Here is a 16,526-nt window from a genome sequence, read left to right as displayed (position 1 = left end):
AATTTCAAATCAATTGCTTTATCTCTCAGAACTTGATTTTTCTTAACAGAAAAAAACAGATCTCCAGAAATTATTCATATTAATCCTTTGTTTCTTAGAAAAACATATGCCACTAGCACAGAATACAATAGACTGCTATCTTTTTCCAGTGAAATGAAAGCAAAATTTATCATCATTTAATCATATCTAGAAGTGATTGCACTTCTTTAAAAATGTGTAGGATAAGAACAAAGATACAACCTATGACAGGCTGTAAACAACTGAATATTTCATTTTGATCGCAAGGTCATGTTAACAAATTCTAATCATCCACCTTTGACATTAGCGATAGAAAATAATCTCCACAAGCTTTCCTTATTTATGATGGCTAATGTTGGCTCTATCTAAGGTAGATTCTTTAAATCAATTGGATTTATCTACATGTTGACTTCCCAGTAGTTCACTGTTGTAGGACTAGATATTAGGATTCAGGTTTTGAGTCTCTCCTATTTTTCATAGAATCATAGAATCAAAGAGTTGGAAGAGACCTCATGGGACATCCAGTCCAACCCCCTGCCAAGAAGCAGGAATATTGGATTCAAATCACCCCTGACAGATGGCCATCCAACCTCTGTTTAACAGCTTCCAAAGAAGGAGCCTCCACCACACTCCGGGGCAGAGAGTTCCACTGCTGAACGGCTCTCACAGTCAGGAAGTTCTTCCTCAGCAATGTGGCTACAACATCAGCTCTAGAAACTATGACCTCAGATTCTTGCTATCTTGTGTTTCTGAACTCTGGATTCTGATTTAACCTTACACTCTAGAACAGTGGTGGTGAACCTATGGCATGCTTGCTAGAAGAGATGTACAGCAACCTCTCTCCTGGCATGTGCACCATTGCTTACCTCCACTTGCCATCCTGTCCCTACTTGCCCACTCCCTTGCTCACCTTCCTGCTCGCCCACCCTTGATCACTCATTTGCTTGCCCACCCCCTGCTTGCCCCCTCTCACCCACCTGCCCATCCACCTACCCTCCCACCCACCCCCTGCCCCTGCTAACTCCCTCATTTGCCACCCCCTTGCTTGCTTATTTGTTTGCTTGCCCACCCACATGCTTGCTTGCATGTTTGCCCCCCTGTTCCTCCTCCCACTAGCTCAATGCCCCTACTTGCAACTCCTCCCCCACACACCCCCAAGTACCCCAAACCCCACCCACCCCCAGTTTCGGCACTCTGTCTCTGAAAGGTTCACCATCACATTTCTTAACCAATGTAACTCATATTTATCTTAACAGCTTACAAAACTCTAGGATGATAAACTCAAAGATGATAAAAACTACATACCCTCACACTTCAAAATCTAGGAATGTATCACCATGCTACTTGTCCCCATGTGTGCACTAACACTGTTTGCAGAAACTGTGATAGAATCAGTATATTTAACCTCCAAAAACTCAATAACAAAGCATTTATCATGCCAAGTACAGCTTTTATGTAATATTTTAAGCCTCCTTGCAAGATGGCATTTTTATAAACATGAATAGTTATTTATATTAAAGTTCTTGTTTTGGTGCTGCAATAATTCATCAAGAGATAGGGCCCAGAAGATAATCTAGGTCAGGGGTCCCAAAACTAAGGCCCACGGCCTGATGCATACCTCTGATGTCATTTACCCAGTCCCCACCCTAAACTTTAGACTTAGGGTTGCCCTGAGTGTGAAAAGACTTTGAGACACACAACAACAATTCTAATTAACTTGACTATCTTATCAGCCAAAAGCAGACCCACACTTCCCATTGAAATTCTGGTAAGTTTATGTTAGCTAAAATTGTTCCTAATTTTGAATATTGTATTATTCTTTAATTTTCTGCACTACAAATAAGATATTTTTTAAAAATATATATATAATTCAGGTCCCCCAACAGACTGAGGAACCATGAGCCAGTCCTTTGCTTAAAAAGTTTTAGGGCCCCTGGTCTAAGTAGACTATTAGATTCAATTATTAGCCTTTGGTTTTCATGCACAGGATGAACCGCCCTCAAACCCATCCCAAAGACAGTTACACACAGTGTTGGGATAACCAAAGGTCACAACTTGTTTATTGATAACACCTGAAAAACAAGATTGGCCATACATGGGTCCTAGTTCAAAATATCAGATAGCCCTGCTGAACCAATGAACTCTGAGACTGATAGGGGCTCTTGTTCTGGCTCCTGTCCATGCTACTCTGGGTCGCCTCACCACTGCACCCCCCAAAGGACACATGGCATGCTCCTCACAGAGAGGGGGAAATGTCCAGATCAGATCTATGTGTTGGGGTTCAGCCTGATCCTGATCTGTGTGAACAGGATTCTCTGATAGTTTTTCCGACTGAGCAAGCTCTCCTTGACTCTGACAGTGTGGAATCTGTTGTTGATGCAGAGGTCAGTGGGAATGAAAACGAAACCCAACAGTTAGAAGAGAATGTTTTGGAAGTTAGCCATGATATCCCCCCCCCCCCCCCCCCGGGATTGATAATGAGGACCAAAGAGAACAGATAGTCAGAGATAGATTTGTTTCCCAGTCTGTACAAAGGTCACAGCGCCTACAGCAGAAAGAGGCCCAGACAGAAAAGTCAAGGGGCGTTTCTAAGAATAGCTTCTTTGGTTTAAGAGCGTCCCTGCCGGGTGCTTCTTTAGGTCAAGCAACGTTCGGGACTGTGGCTGGTCTTGGCAGAATTCCTGTGTTCCATGGCCAGTAATCCCAGAGGCTTCTAGTTTCTAAGTTCATGGTTAGTAAAAGGCTAACAGACTCCTGGTTATTGTTTTGTGGCTTTTGAAGTTTTGCTCAAGTTCAGAGATCCTATTGACTACTGTGTTTTTCTGTGGCTTTTTGACTCTGCATTTACATTTCTTTTGTAACCAACTTTTCATCAATAAACAAGGATTGCTTTTCCTACAGTTCAGAGTGGTGGATTTAATCTTATGGTCTTGTTTCTTGAACTGGGATGCAACACTATGGTCCATGCCAACTGCCCCCAAGTTATGACAAAGATACAAACCAAAACAGTGAAACCTAACAGCAACAACTAGAAACCAAGAGTGGGAGGGTAGGAAGAACCTGAAGGCAACTGAACTGTCTGAGGAAAAGCACTGACTTAAATAGCCAGAAGGCGGATTGCTGAGAAGCAGTCTTCCTTCTGATCCACCTCCCTCAGCCAATTGGGGCAAAGGAGGAAAGCCTGTCCCTGATTGGCTAAACTGGGGGATCACATGAAAAGTGCATACAGCACAGGACTCCCTGGGGAAAGGAGCCCTGGTAAAAATCATGGGTATCCACTGCCGCAACTTGGACAGGGCATATGTGACTAGTCTCAGAGATTTCTGTTGTGCCCCAGGCTGTTTAAATAACTACTGCTTACCATCTACAAGAAATTAGTGAACGAGTCTTTTTTTCAGACCTACAGACTCTTTCCTAGTGCTTAATTCGCCATTCTTGGACAAAGTATTGGAGTATGTAGTGAAGTTTAAGTTTCAGCATACCTGAGGTTATCACCTGAGAACTAAAGCTGCTCTTTTTGTGGTGGAGGATAACCTATAAAATGAAATGGACATGTTAAGTATAATCTGATCAACTTTTTTGATCTCTGGGTATCTTTATATGTTGTTGACCATGGTGACATTTGGAACCACATCAATAATGTCCTCCAAGAGTGGCCATTTTTCTCCCGATAGCCCTAAAAATAACAGAAAGGCGAACCTGGGAAGTTCCCCCATTGCCTCCAGTGGGAAGTTCCCCCATTCACTCCTCCCGGAGTGAAAAGAGATTTCAGGCTTCTGGATTAAAAAATGACATTTTGCCCTCCCGAATTTGGGAAGTTCCCCAAAAAACGGAATGGAGGCACCTGAAAACCTGACACCGAAAACAGAATGGGGTTTACTCAAAATGCACACTCCCAAGTCTTTGAGTTACAGTTTCTTTTTTAAACCAGTAGAAGGGGAGTCAGGGCCACAAAAGAAGACGTCAAGGGCCAGACATAGCTTGTGGTCTGCCCTATTTTCATTTCTATGCTGGCCTTTTCTCCTAGTCAAGCAGTACTATAGGATCAAGCTCTGAATCCAGTTGATGATTTAGATCTAATTTGGAAGAGTAAACTGGGTTTCCAAAAAAGCAAATAATGCCTCAGGTTTTTTTTAGGAGCAACCTCTGCTGTGCTTTGCCTTTTCCCCAAGGGAACATCCCAACAAAGGATTGTCAGTCTTCATGGGAACCAAATGGCATCAAAGTCATGTGCTTTGCAGTTTGAGGCTATAAAAGAACTGTAAAGGTATTCCCCATTGACTTGGTCTTTGCCTGCTTCTCCCTTGTGGATGCCCCATGACAAGATATGAAGGTGTCAAAATTCTCTGTAGAACAAAGGTGAGATTACAAGTTTAGCATGGGGAAGAGTGATATTGTCACTGTCACTTCTTCACTTTTATCATGCATTTGACATTACTAAATATTGAATTTAGCCTAAGCAGACACACATTAGATGATATGGATGGATGGATAGAAAGTGCAGAGCCAGAGACCTTACTTTTAAAAACTATTTATTTTGTAACTAACTGTACACATAAACTTTACAAAACTCCTTTAAGACTTCTTTTTAGGACTGATAAGAAAATGGACCTTAATACCCTAGAGACATCAGATCCCATTTCATCTTAGAATCATAGAATCAAAGAGTTGGAAGAGACCTCATGGGCCATCCAGTCCAACCCCCTGCCAAGAAGCAGGAATATTGCATTCAAATCACCCCTGACAGATGGCCATCCAGCCTCTGTTTAAAAGCTTCCAAAGAAGGAGCCTCCACCACACTCCGGGGCAGAGAGTTCCACTGCTGAACGGCTCTCACAGTCAGGAAGTTCTTCCTCATGTTCAGATGGAATCTCCTCTCTTGTAGTTTGAAGCCATTGTTTCGTGTCCTAGTCTCCAGGGAAGCAGAAAACAAGCTGGCTCCCTCCTCCCTGTGGCTTCCTCTCACATATTTATACATGGCTATCACATCTCCTCTCAGCCTTCTCTTCTTCAGGCTAAACATGCCCAGCTCCTTAAGCCGCTCCTCATAGGGCTTGTTCTCCAGATCCTTGATCATTTTAGTTGCCCTCCTCTGGACAGATTCCAGCTTGTCAATATCTCTCTTGAATTGTGCTGCCCAGAATGGGACACAATATTCTAGGTGTGGTCTAACCAAAGCGGAATAGAGGAGTAGCATCTTAAGCAGGTCAGCTCTGGTGAGTACTTGATTGAGAGACTATCAGCAAATACGAGGTCCTGTAGGCTATATTTCAAAGGCAGGAGCTGGAAAAAGCATCTCAGAATATTCATTGCCAAAGAAAACTCTATGGAATTTGCAACAAAAGGGTTTCCTCTTTCTTCTTTGATTGTTTTTAACTGTGATAATTGTTTTAACTATGGTTTTTATGTTTTTTATGGTTTTGTACATTATGTGTATTTTGTACAGGCATCGAATTGTGCACAGGCCTAATGTCCATATACACATTATCAGCTAAGCCAAGCATATACCTGCAAAAACCCATTGTAATATCTGATTTACAAATAATAGAGCCATAATTTTTCTTTGTAATTGGTGGAACAATCTAAGAGCATCTGTATAGAAAAAAAATGAGAAAATAACCTGAAGAGCAGAAACAAAAAAAAAATTCAATGACAAAAAGAAAAGAATAAAAAGCAAGAGAAATTTTCAGTGCATATGAATCACCCCAGTCTGTATGATTTTTAAGAATCTTTTGCAGATAGATTTGTGTGGTCTGACCACGAGAGGGCATTCTAGTATTTTAAAAAATAATGCACCCAAAAATATGCCTGTCCTAAAACAATTATACAGGCTGTTCTGAAAACTGTTTTTTTTACTGCACCTCTTTCTGTACAAGCTTGTAGCAAATGTACCAGAGAAAAATGATGGAAGCGTCTATTTCACACTTTAGTGCATATAAGAAATCCGGAGATGACATGTCTTTTGTTCCAGAGAAGTATGCGTTTTAATCTTCTAACGTTAGATGTGCATAAATTGTAGGACATGGGCATGAGATAAGTCTCTTAGAAAAATAAGATTTGAAACTGTCGTGCAATGTAGTCTTTTCCTGTGCATGATTACTCGGTGAGTCTCTAAGGACTTATTCCCAAATTACTGTGCACAGAATAATAAACTTAAGAAGGAAGGCAATCACTGTAAACCATGTGAAGCTTCCTTGAGGAAAATTTCTGTCAAAGTTAGCAAGACATCATCTGAATATGGCGGAGAATATTTTATGGGCTGTGAAGCAGAAAGTCATAGAAATGACAAATTTAGAGTTCTACAATATATGCTTAGAAGGAACCTCCTCAGTCATTTATTCCAATTTCCAGCAAAAGTATTCAAGTTCGCAGATTTAAATGATTAATATACACCCTGTTTCAGCTTTTGTTAGGAATGGATGAATCAGTTTATTCCCAATAACTGTTTTTTTTTAATATATTGTCATAAATCCCTTTCATCCTACTTCTGCATTGTCCTGCAAAATTATTATTATTATTATTATTATTATTATTAATAATAATTATTATTATTATTATTATTATTTATGATGATGATGATGATGAATATTTTTTGTGTCAGGAATGATTTGAGAAATTGCAAGTCACTTCTGGTGTGAGACAATTGTCCGTCTGCAAGGACATTGCCCAGGGGATGCCCAGATGTTTTGATGTTTTACCATCCTTGTGGGAGGCTTCTCTCATGTCCCCGCATGGGGAGCTGGAGTTGGCAGAGGGAGTTCATCTGCATTCTCCCCGGATTCGAACCTGTGACCTGTCAGTCTTCAATCCTGCCAGCACAAGGGTTTAACCCATTGTGCCACCAGGGATTTCAATAATAATAGGAACCTGTGCCACAAATACCATCTGCCTGTGACAAAGAACTGGTGGGATCACAAGCCAGAAAATGTTACAGCAAATGAACACATCAAACTCCTCTGGGACTTCCAAATTCATACAGACAGAGTTTTGGAACACAATACTCCTGACCTCACGATCGTGTTGAAAAACGAAGTATGGATCGTCAATGTTGCAATCCCAGGAGTCAGCAGGATTGAAGAGAAACAACTGGAAAAGATGACACGATACAAGGATTTAAAGACCGAACTGCAAAGACTTTGGCACAAGCCAATAAAGTTTGTTCCAGTGGTGATCGGCACACTGGGTGCAGTGCCTAAAGACCTTGGCCTGCACTTAAATACAATCGGCGCTGAGAAAATTACCATCTCCCACCTTACTGGGATCTGCTCGGATTATTCACACAGTCCTAGACACTCTTAAAATGTATTTCTATAAGGAAATTTTAAAAAACAAAACATTAAAATATGTTTTTATGTTTTTGCATAATTCCATTCATATTTTGTATGGAATTTTGTATGCAATTAATTCACTCATTTCTGAAGTTAGCTTTTTGAACCAACTATTATAAGACAAAATAAATGTGAAGAATTGTATCAACCAATCTGTCTTCCATGCTGCATGCATATTAGTCCAGAAAATGCAAGTTAGAGTGTTTGGACTTAAAAAATGCAGAGCAAACAAAATCTAAGCTCATTCCTATATTATGTAAAGATGAATTCTTATATTCCTATATTCTGTAAAGATTTTCAAGGACCTGGAGAATCACTTCGGCGGTGGCTCTGGGATATGGAGTCATATGTGCAGGTACCTATACACAGAGGACGCATCTACATTGTGACATTAATGTAGATTGATGCCACCTTAACTGCTACAACTCAATGCCATGGAATCATGGCTGTTGAAGTTTCACAAGACCTTTAGTCTTCTTTGCCAAAGTGTTCTAATGCCTCACCACACTGAAAATCCCAGAATTCCATAGCATTGAGCCATAGCAGTTAAAGTGGTGACAAACTGCATTAATACTACAGCGTAGATGCACCCAAAGATATATGTCAATCCCAAAAGCCTTGTTATCTATCATTTCTTGGTTCTGTTAGCACAATAGCAAGAAAATAGAAAACTCTATGAGGATCACTGGAAGAGAAATTAAGGAGCCTTCCTCATAAATAAAATTAGTGATGGTCAAATTCCACAATTGATTATTATTGTGGCATGAAGTTTGTGATTTTGGGGTCACATGTAGCCCATGAGGAAGTATAGGTACATAAACTAGAGGAGAGGGAAGAGAAAAGCAAACACAGATCCTGTACACAGTATTCTTATAACTACCAGTGCACACCATTGAGAGAAAGGAGAAACCAAATGTTGCTAGTTTCCTCGCAGAGCTGATGAAGTGTCCCTTTCTTTCTTTTCTTTTCCTCTGACATGGGCTAGTATATTGCCTGTTGTCAAGATATATTGTAAAATATGCAATTGCAATCATGATAAAAAACTGACCAAAGACTGTACAGCAGTTTGATCCTTGGTTTTCCCATTTAGTTTAATTCTTTTAGAAGTGCAGCACAGGGAAAGCAACCCTAACAAGCAACAAAACTACTAAAACAGAGTCCCATAAAGAGGACTTGAGATTGACATCTGTCTCATGCTGCATCTACATGATTTGGATCATGTGATTTTAACCGATGTCTTAATGCTATGTTTTTAATGAGTTTGGTTTTAACATTTTTGTTTATTTACTAATGCATAAATACGAGGGGTATTTTTTAAGTAAGATCCGTTTTGTTGTAGATACTAGTAGTTTTTCGCGCATACCGCAACGAGCGCGTGCATCATGTACCGGCATGCCTCGGGAACAACTGTGCTCAGTTTCCGCTCTGTAGCTAACCTGTACGGTTCTGTTCTATGCTTTAAAAATGTTTAAGACTATCAACTCACCCTCCGCAAGTGAGGTTCGCTCAGTGATACGGTTTTTGTCAGCAAGGAACCTGCCTGTTGCAGAAATTCATCGACAGATTTGTGAAGTGTACGGTGATACTGTTATGAGTGAAAGCAAAGTGCGTAAGTGCGTACGACAATACAAAGATGGCCATGACAATGTCCATGATGAGGACCTCTCCGGTCGCCCTTCTTTGATTACAGACAATTTGGTTATCGGAGCAGGCGGCAAGTTTTTATGAAGAGGGTATTTTAAAATTGGTTCAGAGGTATGATAAGTGTTTGAACAAACTTGGCATCTATGTCGAAAAATAGAATGAAGTATGTACTTTCTGAAAATAAATTTACTTTTTTTGAAATAAACTTTTGTTGTGTACTTATGTTCAAATGGACCTTACTTTAAAAATACCCCTTGTATATGGCATTTAATTGTTGTCTTTGTGGTGGGCTCCTTCTCATTTTCTCTAGGGTCTCCATTTGCAACCTTGCAAGTGCTCTGTCTGATAGTTTTGTTTCTACCCAGAGGCTGCCCTGAGTCCCCTTCGGGGTTGAGAAGGTCAGGATATGAATGGGGTAAATAAATAAATAAATAAATACACTGAAAAATTAATGTAGTTTGACACCACTTTGATTGTCATGACTTGGTGCAATTGAATCCTGGAATTTGTAGTTTGGTGATGCATTAAAAAAAATGTCTCTCACTGATTTTGTCTCCAAACACTGTCCAAAGCTGGCTGCCTGGCTTCCTCAAGGGAACACTGCATGAAAGGGGAAGCCCATAACCACCAAAATGTGACAGAGGACAAAGGGAGAAAGTAGGAGGAAGAGAGAGAGAAACTGTGGTATTTTTAGGATGACAGTTACATACCTCCAGGCTCAAATATAGAAGTATCCAGATTCGAATGACATGATGAGGAACAGCTAGTGGTGGATGGATCAGTTAGTGGTGGATGAGTCAGTCTATTTTGGTCCACATTGATTTAGTGTGTCTTAATATGTGCAAATATTTACTCATGCTTCTCTTTTTGACCCTGCATGTTCAAAAAGAAAATAAAACTGCATGAGGAATCTCATAGTAATGCAGGATTAAATGTATTTTTGTACATGTTTTTATACAAAATGGGTCTTTTAGATGACATTTCATGCACATGTCATTTCTAAATGTACTTCCTTAACATGTACAGGGTTTAAAATGCACATTTTAAAATTTGCTTATTATGTTTTATAAGTCAAGAATAACATTACAAATTTGGACAAGATAAAAATCTGAATGAATTCACAGACTGTGTTGCAGTTCAGGAGATACAGGCGAAGTAAGGCTAGATATCCCAGGATTTGATCCCAGATTATTTGCTTCGAACTGGATTATATGAGGGTGGTTCCACACAGTGGAAAAGTCTGCACTGACTTTTTGTGGAGCTTATTTATTTATTTATTTATTTATTTACAGTATTTATATTCCGCCCTTCTCACCCCGCAGGGGACTCAGGGCAGATTACAATGCACACATATATGGCAAACATTCAATGCCAAAGACACACAACAGATATAGACAGACAGTCAGAGGCTATTTAACTTTTCTGGCCACCAGGGGAGCTGATGCTTTAATAGTCCATCTGCGACACTGATGAAGTACTTCCGCATTCCTCCATGCTTTTGCTGGAGTGCTTTGCTGGCGTCTTTTTTATGGCCTCGTAAATTAGTTAAATTAGCCTCCCCACACATAGGTGGTACCTAATTTTCCTACTTGACAGATGCAACTGTCTTTTGGGTTGCAAAGTTCAACAACAAGCTACACAATTGGTCGGAAGCTCACTCCGACCTGAGCTGGCTTCGAACTCATGACCTTTTGGTCAGAAGTCCTCTAGATGTCCTCTCAGTACCTTCGAGGAGGACAGGGAGACACCCAAGCCGCCGCCCCCTCCCCCCCAAAAAAAGTATTTTAAAGTAAAATAACTTACCAGGCTGGCATTTCCCTGCTGTCAGCTGTCTCCTGATGTGTAGCTATGACATGCTAAGAAGGGGGAACAGGGGCAATTTTCCTCCTCCCCCCCCCCCCTTCTACTGGTGTTTGCACCAGAAGAGGGCTGGCAACAGATAAATGCCAGCCCGGTAAGTTATTTTATTTTCAAAGGCTTTTTTTGGGGGGGGGGGGTCGTTCCCTTGTGTTTCTCCAGGATAAATCAGGCTGGAAAACATGAGAGGGCTGTCTGGACTTGCCCCTCAGAAATCCAGGATTTCTGAGGGAGCAGTCCAGACAGTGACCATAGTGGGTTTGATCTGCACCTTTCAAGAAGGAGCGGATCTGACCCACTATCAAATTACTTCACCACAAAACAGGGTTTTTCTGCTTTGTGCTGAAGGAATTCATTATTTTCATGGGGCATCGTGTCGTGTTCATCCTCCCCCCCCCCCCACCCCCGTACAAATATCCAGCCAGAAGTGAGTTTTGTGCCCTATCTGGATGAGCCCTGAGTCTACATTGCCAGATAATTTGGGATAAGCAGATAATCTGGGATGAGATCCTGGGATGTAGGGCAGTGTAGGTTCAGCCTAAGAGGCCCCTTTACACTTAGCAATTATGGCATTTTGGTTCCACTTCAACTGCCATGGCAGCATTCTATGAAATTTTAGTCTAGTGAAGTGCTAGATTTCGTGAGCTAAAAATTCTAAATAACCCTCCCCAAACTATAAGTTCCAGGATTCCATAAGATTTCACCATGGCAATTAAAACAGAGTCATATTGCAGTAACAGTAGAGTGTAAAAGAAAATCTCTGCACAATTCACAAACTGTAGGAAGGACTCAGTCCTATAGTCAATCTGAAATATCAGCAAACATTTCCAGTCTTCTCGAGGCAATCAGGAAGAGAAGAATTGACAAAGGAATAATGAAGGACCTCATCTCACAAAGTCTGGGTTCTATCCTAGGACGCTTCCAGGATGGAGCCAGGACGGAACACACCGAAGCCCATCACTTGATGCAGAGCTACTTCTGGTGGGGATCATCCTGGTTCCATCCTGGAAGCATTGTAGCATGGAGCCCTGAGAACACACGACGCTTCCCGTGTTCTCATAAGGTAAGCCAGGTAAAGCATGGGGGGAAGCTGGGCAGCAATGGTTTCCCTTATGGGGTGGGGAAGGGGGTGGTGTAGGTGGTGTGGATTGATGGTCTTCTCTGCTGCTTGCCAAATTTGCCCCACTGCCCCATGAATGCACCTGCTTTCCCCTAGCAATGTGATGAGACCCTCAGTGCGCTAATGCTATGGGGATGTATAGAACTAATGCACTGGCTACGTTTGATTCATTCGAGAATAAGCAAATATATCTGGACTGAAACATAGGAGGGTAGATTATTCCCTTCCCTCCCACTTGATCTCCGTAAATGGAAAGCATGCTATCAAGGAATTCAAGCCATAAACAGATTCCAATCCCCACCTTTGTATATGGAAAACTTAAGCTATCAGTGACAAAACAGTTATGCTTTATATATTTTATTAGTAGCTGCATGTTGTTACCTCCTTGCTCTCCAGCTCATCTGCCACATAAGTCATAAGCAGCAAAATTGCTGGAGTCATTGATGTTTATTCTCATGTATCTCATCTCCAGTACCATCAAACTTACTTTGACCTAGATTAAAAAATAATTTCTGCCAAAATCAGACATTTGACAGAAAAGGAAAGAAACAGACAAATATATTTCTACATGTATAGCCTTATAGTAAATGAGCCCTATTACCCACACAGAATATATGAGAAGAAAGATTGGGAAGTTTGTACAATATGGCCCCCTACCTGTCCAGGGATGACCTACCTACAGTGATCCAGGCTACTGTCATCTCAAAGCTGGACTACTGTAATGCCCTCTACATTGGCCTTCCTCTGTCGGTGATCCGGAAGCTCAAGTTGGTACAAAATGCAGCTGCTTGGCTTCTTGCGGGAATTCTGATGAGATGCCACATGACACCAATCTTACTACACCTGCATTGGTTACCAATTGAGCACCGGATCACTTTCAAAGTGATGGTACTCACCTTTAAGGCCTTGCATAGTCTGGGGCCGATGCACCTGAGGGACCGCCTTACCCCCTACCAACCCCAGAGATCCCTCCATTCTGAGGACCAAGATCTATTGGAAATTCCCAGTGTCAAGACCTTGTGTCTAACAGCAACCAGACACAGAGCCTTTACAACAGTGGCACCATCACTCTGGAATACTCTGCCACCTGAAGTCCGTGCCTTGCGGGACTTACTAGCTTTCCACAGGGCATGTAAGACATACCTGTTTCGACAGGCCTTTGATATTTGATATTGCTGTTTTTAAATTGTTTTTAAATTGTTTTAAATTGTGTTAGATTTTAGTCATTCTTGTAAGCCGCTCTGAGCCCCAGGGGAGTGGCGGCATACAAGTTCAAATAATAAATAAATAAATAAAATATATAACACATTCTTGTACACATATTACCCATTCTCTTACACAAGTTGCATGCACTTTTTCAGTTGTACACCATTTTTGCCATTGGCACTATAAAATATATGCAGTTTTATTTGTGCAAATGAACATCACAGATGTATAAATTTGTGTACCATGTTCTTGCAATATATCTCATGAAGAATGAAATAGGATAATTTCAGTGCAAATATCAAATCCACTGCAATCTCTTTTTCTATCCTAATTTTGCATAGTATCTATCATAATTTTGGAGGGAAGGGTCTATATTTATATTGTGCCATAAGTGATCAAATGTCTTGACCAAAGATGCACATCTATATATATAAAAATGCTCTGTGCATAATGAGTACCTTAAAAACAAAAAAACTACGGGGCCAAATGACCCCAAATTTGGCAACAAAACTCTTTACAATCCAAGGAGTGACCATCACTGAAAATAAACCCACAAAAACATATTTAAATTCAGAAAAAGAAGAAGACAACACACCTCTCCTATCCCCCCTCGTGCTGTGGACAAAGAATGAGGGTTCCAAAGCAGCAGAAGCTGCGATGTCTCTTGGCCCCTACTTAACACTAAGGCAAGGGGTCAAAGGGCAGAGGCAGAGGAGGGGAAGGAGAGAGAGGGGAGTGGAAAGGAAAAAAAGAGGGGGGCTGGCCACACTCTGTGCACACACTCTGACTCTCCGCCCCCCCCCCCCCCCCACACACACACACACCCATGATGGGGGTAATAGGGACACACGAAACTGACATTGCTTGGAAAGGAGCCCCAAATACCACCCAGCCCAACTTCATTTGGCAGTAAAAGAAGACACCATCAAAGCCCTCACAACAGATGGCCAACCAGTTGTAAGGGAGCCCTGAAGGTCATCCAGTCCAACCCCCTCCTTCCCTCCCTCCTTCCTTCCCTTCCTCCCTTTCTCTACTTCAGTTTCTTCTCCTTCCTTTACTTCTTTCCCTCCCTCCCTTCCCTCCTTCCTCCCTTCCTTTCCTTTTCTCCCTCCCTCCTCCCTCCCTTTCCTTCCTTCCCTTCCCTTGCCTCCCTTCCTTCCCTTCCCTCCCTCCCTTCTCTTCTCTTCTCTTCTCTTCTCTTCTCTTCTCTTCTCTTCTCTTCTCTTCCCTTCCCTTCCCTTCCCTTTCCTCCCTCCCTTTCTTTCCTTCCTTTTTCTCCTCCCCTCACCAGCTTCATCCTTCTTTATTAAATCTACAGTTTAGATGCACCCAAAGTCACCCCTTCCACACAGCCGTGTAAAATCCAGATTATCTACATAGGACTGGATTATATGGCAGTGTAGACACACGCGCACACACATATATATACATTTGGAAATTGATAAGAGAATTTTAGTTGTTGCTGTAAAAATCATAGCTTTCTTTGTATCTCAATCTGGAAATATGGTAGTTCAGTTTGGCAAGCAATGCTGGCTGCCTCCTTGCATATGTTCTAATTCAGTGGTTCCCAACCTTTGGCTCTCCAGATGGTTTGGACTTCAACTCCCACCACAATTCTTAACAACGGGTAAGCTGGCTGGGATTTCTGGGAGTTGAAGTCCAAAAAAAGTGTAGAACCAAAGGTTGGGAATCACTGCTCTAAATACATGACAGGCCTTAGTAGATTATTAAACAAAACTCTTGTTAACAAGCAACTCTTTGTCCCTACCACTCCAAGGAGTAAAAAGGTCCCCCTCTGTTTCTCCTCTTTATTCTACATGGAGAGATAATAAAAGAAGAGATGGAGAATCTGTGTGATGTTAAACTCTAGTTCCCATGTCTTGCAATTGTTAGAAATGAGAGGGTTTGAAAGAGCAGCAACTTGCCCTAATTTTGTAATAAAATAACCTGCACAAACAGTTCTGAACTTAAAAGAGATTAACTGAAATATTCATGTGAACAGTGACTGAAAAATGCTCGTGCATTTGCACCAAGTCCAAAATTGGCTGTATTTATCCCTATGAATCATTCTGGCCAAGTGAAATTTCAAAAGGCGTTTATTACGTACCTGCAAAATTGTCACTGCAAGTGAGAAAATACAGAGCCCCAAGCTCTTGAACACTTATTCAGCAACATGCTGCCGTTGCTATCAACAAATACAAAAGCAACTCTAGACTTCTGGCACAGCAGCCAATGTTTTGTCAAGATGTTTATATAAACCTGGGTTGGTGGGGGGAGATCATATAAGTTTATTAATGTCCACCTTGAAAGGGCATTCCTGGAAATGTCAAAACCTCAAAAGCTCTTGGTTCCAATAGCAATCAACAAAACCATCAAAGGTCAGAAATTATTGCCCTGTCCACAACTCCAACCACAGGCAACCAAAATCACATATTAACCCATACTCTAATCCTACAGACCATGCACATTATGATACTCAAGCAAATCTACTTTCATTTTGTATTTCAAAAACAATTTTTGGTTATTTAACTTGTTTTCATTTTAGAAGTCATTTGGTGAGTCCAAGAACTATTCAAGATGTTGAACCTCAATCCAAATGAAAACCACACACTGCCCATTGGGGGTTCAGTGGATATTTTAGTCATATCCCAAGGGAATAATAATGTACTATTCTCAGATTTTTGTATTCTTGCCCAGTGCCAAATTCTGCATTGACTTTTGCCCAATCAACTGCCCTCACAGGATTCCTCCCCATCAGAAATATCCAATTTTAAATACAGGTGTCCTTAGCAGTGGGATATCAAGATGGCCCTGACTATTGGCTAGGCTAACAGCCCAGCTTTAAGAAAGTCAAAACACATTATGATGGAGTAAAATTTGTTCAGGTCTGGATACAATAGAGATAAAATACATCAGGCAGACTTATGGTACCTAGAGCATTAAAAAAAAAAAAGAACAGAGAAGGCTGCAATGCAGTATTCTATTGCACAATTGTTTGTTTGTTTGTTTGTTTGTTTGAAACCCATTGTAGATTGACAGTCAATGGTATGTGGACTCATGACAGACCCTGGATCACCACTTTGAGTACCATTGGTTTAAGCTACCTTTAACTCACAAGTGAACTCTTCAAGAGAACACCTCAGCAAGCGAGAGTCCAAAAGTGGCAGGCTCAAACCCAGAACCTCAACCAATGGCTGATACCAAATGAGAGACTCCCTCCTGGGCACACAGAGGACTGGGCAACCTGGAAGGCACTGAACAGACTGCGCTCTGGCACCACGAGATGCAGAGCCAACCTTCAGAAATGGGGCTACAAAGTGGAATCCTCGACATGCGAGTGCGGAGAGGAGCAA

This window comes from Anolis sagrei, chromosome 4 (genome assembly GCF_037176765.1).
Source record: "Anolis sagrei isolate rAnoSag1 chromosome 4, rAnoSag1.mat, whole genome shotgun sequence".
NCBI classification, from domain to species: domain Eukaryota; kingdom Metazoa; phylum Chordata; class Lepidosauria; order Squamata; family Dactyloidae; genus Anolis; species Anolis sagrei.
The sequence above is the reverse complement of the archived record's forward strand: the minus strand, read 5'-3'. Positions refer to the sequence as shown.